This window comes from Cupressus sempervirens, chromosome 7 (genome assembly GCF_028749045.1).
Source record: "Cupressus sempervirens isolate cs-2001-9-10 chromosome 7, ASM2874904v1, whole genome shotgun sequence".
In the NCBI taxonomy this organism is placed as follows: Eukaryota; Viridiplantae; Streptophyta; class Pinopsida; order Cupressales; family Cupressaceae; genus Cupressus; species Cupressus sempervirens.
In genome coordinates, this window is record NC_143124.1 from 403,117,491 (window position 1) to 403,123,160 (window position 5,670).

The 5,670-nt window shown below is 32.0% G+C and overlaps 1 pseudogene; it reads left to right on the forward strand.

Moving 5' to 3' along the window:
- Positions 1-2,640: 2,640 nt before the first annotated feature.
- LOC149547231 (pentatricopeptide repeat-containing protein At1g08070, chloroplastic-like) lies at positions 2,641-5,409 on the forward strand (annotated as a pseudogene).
- Positions 5,410-5,670: the final 261 nt, after the last annotated feature.

A 5,670-nucleotide genomic window follows, 5' to 3' on the forward strand; every position in this document is an offset into this window, starting at 1 on the left:
AGACTTTCAAATATGAGTTTAACTCATTATAGGTTCATTACCGATTGAACATCAACTGACTTTGACACCTCAGGAAAATTAGTAAATTAGGTCAAAAAAAAATTTTAAAATATGGAGGCACTGGCTTATTGAGATACCTTTCTTTTCAAAAAAAAAAAAATGGTTTATGATAAATTGACTTCAAATTATCTGTGTCAAACGGAACGTATGTCTGAATTACGGTTCATGTCACTTCAAAACTTCATAAACTATAAAATATTCAACAAAAATAAATCAAACCAAATGTAGACACTAGATATTGATGCTACAAATCCAACGCAGAAAGAATTACTTCATTATCATTTCTAGAAAAAAAGTTATGTGTGTCAAACGGACTGTCACTTTTTAAAATATTGAATTTTATTATGTACCACTTTTTGGAGGAGATAAAAAAAATTGCCATAAATAATTTTTTTATTTTAGATTAAAAAATATGGTTACAAAGTAGGAACAAAGTACTCAAAATCACTAGTTTATGTCATCTTGAAATTATTTATAGTTTTGGAGATATAATCACTTGAACGTGACGTTTGTTGCAAAAATATTGATTTCAGAGTCAAAATTGGTCAAAAAGTGGAACCCATTATTGTGGGATCACCCTAAATGTTATTATATTTAATAAAAATATTACGTTATATATATATATATATATATTACGTTCTTATATTTAGTAAAAATAATAATAATATAAATTATATTTATAGATTATAATAAGAATAACATAATATATTATTATATATTAATATATTCTATGTTATATCTTTACATTACATTATTATATATATTAATAGCATATGTATTATGTTATTATATTTAATAAAAATATTGCATTATTATATATATATATAACATTATTACATTTAATTTACATATTACGTTATTATATATATATATATATATATATATATTTTATATATATATGTAGATATATATATATATATATATAACGTTATTATATTTACTAAAAATAATAATAATATAAATTATATTTATAGATTATAATAAGAATAACATAATATATTATTATATATTAATATATTATAGTTTATATCTTTATATTATGTATATATATATATATATATATATATATATATATATATATATATAACAAAAGTAATTTATAAATCATAAACTATAACTCTTAAATCCGGTTTTCCCTCCAAAATGGGTTGGGATTTTAAAATTTTCACCAAAATTCACCGAGCAATATCAGATGTCCGATTAGGCTTGGTATTTACCAAGCCTACATGGTCAACCCAAAAGACGTGTTTGAAGAGGGTTTTAGTGATACTCAGACTTCGGGTTGCCCTCTGACAATGTTATTTTGATCGAAATTGAATGAAATGAATTTTTTTTTAAATATCACTCTCGAGATTCCATCGATATAATTTCTGTCAAATTTTGAGTTCGATAAGTATTTATTAGTTAATTATCAATGAAGATTATTGTAAAGTGTTGATTGACATACTGATTGAAAAATAGCTATAACTTTCAAATGGTATAACATTTTTTGAATCTAAAAGTTGCGTCACATTCTATGCTTCGCCTAGTATAAGAAAAAAAAATTAATTTGATAAATTTTTCAAATATTTACCGTGGTCAAACACGGGACTTTTTTTTTTCGAAAAAGTTTTGGAAGAAAATTCATATTTAATTATTTATTTGGAATAAAAATACCAAAAAATATGCGTCACATCCGGGCATGAGTCTACTTTTCATATCTATAATTATATTAAAAAAATATTATCATTTGATTTTGATTAAGGTGGTCAGACATACACCTACTTTTTATTTTCACTCTGAAATTTTCGTAGTACTGCATTAAAATTCAAACTTTTGACCAATCAATTATTTTTTTCTCCTGATAAGGCCTAGTAGTTTAGAAACTACATTCAATTTCCTACAAATTATTTTCTTACAATTTTTTGATATAAAGTCAATAACCACTTTAAAATTATGTGTCAAGTTGACATAACCCTGATTCGCTGATTTTTCACTACTACTTAAGGCTATAGTTTGGTACACCATGATCCTACACATACCCTAAAGCTTATCCCTAATTATTATAATAATAAATATATAGTAATATTAATTCTAATACTAAACCTAACGATGATATAAATTGTGAAGTTATATTTTAAACATAATAAATTAATTATTCAATGTGTTATGCATGTCGCAGCTACTACTAGCTAATATATACTCTATATGTAAAATACGCCGAGATGCATCAAAGCGTTGAATTTTTTCATTATTCACTTTTAATACAATAGTGTGGCTCAAAGGTAAAAAGTAATCATTGTGAATGAATTATTTGTAAGCCAAGTGTTTAAATTCTGATATGGCGTTGATGTCCTATTTCAGTTTTATTCTTCTTTTCAAAGATTGGGTTCATTGCATGCGTCAAGGAGGCGAAGATGCAACTTGAATCTGAAACAGGGATATGGTGTTTGCCTTCATGCCTATTCTCCTACTTTTGATTGGTATTGATATAAGCATAGACAAAATTTGAAAACATGCCACAGTATTAAGATTTAACAAATCAGAGTAGGTAATAGAGGCAACAAGTTGTAGTAGAATGCATACCAACACTGATTTTCCATGCCATTCAGTACCTTTTTCAATCCGAGAGCACTCTGTGGAGAAGTTTTCTTGAAAGAGACACAATGCATTCTGCTTACCACAGATAACTATTCTGTAGGCTTTTCTACATATTTTCAATTTTTGAAGGCCTCTATTGCGAAGAAGACATTATTAAAGGGTGAGCATATCCACTTTCACATCAAATGCAGGGGTTTGGCATTTGCATCACAAACTTTTTTACAAAATACACTTATTATTAACATCTATGAAAAGTGTGGATGTTTGGTTTGTGCTCTCAAAGTATTTGATCAGATAACCCAAGCAGATGTCGTCTCATGGAATAGAATAATTATAGCTTATAGAAGGCATAGGTTTTCTCAAGAAGCATTTACTGTCTTTAACAAAATGCAACCAACAGGTGTGCTCCCTGATCACATTACATTCACAATTACAGTTAGTGTTTGTGTCAATGTAGCATCTGTACAACATGGTTTGTAAATCCATGGAAAAATCATTAGGTGTGGGTTATAATCTAATGTTAGTGTTCCAATTGTTGGATGTGAAGTTCAACTGTCATGACTGTTCATTTCACATTTTCTTATTTGCCTCTTCATTTTCTATTGAAGACTATTGTATAAATATAAGGGCAAAGCCTTATACATGTGTATGTAAGCTGCAATGACTGAATAATATATTTGCTCTGCTCTCGGTATGGACGTAGCCACAGTTGTAATGAACCACGATATATCCTGTCTCTTGTTCTATTTTGTGTTTTCTTAGTTTATATCTTAAATTAAAACCAATACCCTGATAGATATGTATGCAAAATGTACAAGGATGCAGAAAGCAAGTGAACTATTTGAAAAAATGCCTCGAAGAGATGTTGTAACGTGGACTGCAATAATTGCTGGACATGCACATAATGGGTTTGTTGAATTAGCATTGGATGTTTTCAACCAGATGCAATTGGCAGATGTAGAACCAAACTCAGCAACCTTTTCCAGCTTTCTCCCATCATGTGCCAAAATGAGAGCTTTGGTACAGGGCATGGAAATGCATCAGAAAATAATTGAAAGCGGATTTTTATCAGGTGTTGTAGTTGTGACTGCTTTGATAGACATGTATGCTACATGTGGGAGCACAGAAAGCGGAGAAATTATTTGACAAGATGCCTCAACGAAATGCTGTTTCATGGAATGCTATGATAATAGGATATGCACAAAATGCTGTTCTTAATGAGGCTCTGAGGATTTTCGGAAAAATGCCTCAACCTAATGTGATCTCCTGGACAGAAATCATTTCTAAATATGTACAAAGTGGGCTAGCCCTGGAGAAATTTGAGCAATTGCAATTGGCAGGTTTAAGGCCAGACTTATTGACCTTTGCCTCCATCCTCCCAGCTTATGCGAAACTGGAGCTTTAAAAGAGGGTATGGATATCCATAAAAAAATAATTTAGAGAGAGTTTTTCTCTAATGTGGTTGTGACTGCCCTGATAGACATGTATGCAAAATGTGGCAATTTACAGAAGGCACTAGAATTGTTTCATAAGTTGCCTCAACTAGATGTGGTGTCATGGACTGCAATCATTGCTGGATATGCACAAAATGGTGTTTTCGATAGAGCATTGGAGTTTTTTAAAGAAATGCAGCTGATAGGTTTAAAACCAGACTCATCAACCTTTGCTAGCATCCTCCCAGCTTGTGCCAAACTTGGAGCTTTGGAACAGGGTGTGGAGATACATCAAAAAATAATTGAAAATGGGCTTTTGATTGATGTGATGAAGACTGCCCTGATAGACATGTATGCAAAATGTGGCAGCATACGGAAGGCATGTAAACTGTTTGACAAAATGCATCGTTCACATTTAGCCTCACGGAATGCAGTGATTGCAGGGTATGCAATGCATGGCTATAGCATGGATGCCCTCAAACTCTTTGAAATCATGAAGCATTCTGTAGCTAGTCGTGACGATGTGACCTTAATTTGTGTTTTATTTGCATGTAGCCATGCAGGCCTTGTCGATGCCGGATGTAAATACTTCAACAGCATAAGCGATTCTTCTTGCATCATCATGACTATAGATCACTACATATGTGTGGTTGATCTTCTTGGACGTGCTGGCTATCTTGAGGAAACCCTAAACTTTATCATAAAAATGCCAATGAAGCCTACTACAGTTGTGTGGATGAGTTTACTCGGTCCTTGTAAATCACACAAAAAAATGGGACTAGGAGAATTTGTGGCAGCACTCCTTTTTGACTTGGATCCTACAAATACTGCGACTTATGTTCTTATGTCAAACATTTATGCAGAAGTAGGCAGGTGGAGTGATGCTCAAAGGGTAAGGAGATTGATCGAGAGAGGGATTAGAAAGATACCTGGATGTAGTTGGATTGAAATCCATAAAATGGTACATACCTTTTGCATAGGAGATAGATCACACCCACAAGCAGAAACAATCTATGAAAAGATGGAAAATCTATCTTGGCAGATGAGGGCAGAAGGGTTCGTTTCAGATACAATACCTGCGTTGAATGATGTGGAGGAGGAGGAGAAGGAATCACTACTCTGCCATCATAGTGAGAAATTGGCAATTGCATTTGGGTTGTTAAACACATCCCCTGGAACAACTTTTAAAGTTGTCAAAAACCTGAGAGTATGTGGTGATTGCCACAATGCAACCAAGGTTATATCCAAGATTGTTTCAAGAGAAATTGTTGTAAGAGATGCAAATCATTTTCATCATTTCAAAGATGGAGAGTGCTCTTGTGGAGATTATTGGTGATGCCATGCAAAGCAAGTCGTTAAACCTGCAATGATAAATGGAATTAGGTATTAGTTTGAGTTTCTGTAAAAGTGTTGCTTCTGAATGTTTGAAAAAATAGACAATGCTTTTGTTTGATATGGCATCATATTGATATGCCACAGTCTATCTATACCGGTGGGGTAATCGTTAGAAAACCATGGAGGTTCCATAACATTGAACTTTTTTCAAAAAGCCTATACATCTCTAGACAGAAAAGCTAGAAATGAAGGCAGGAGAAGG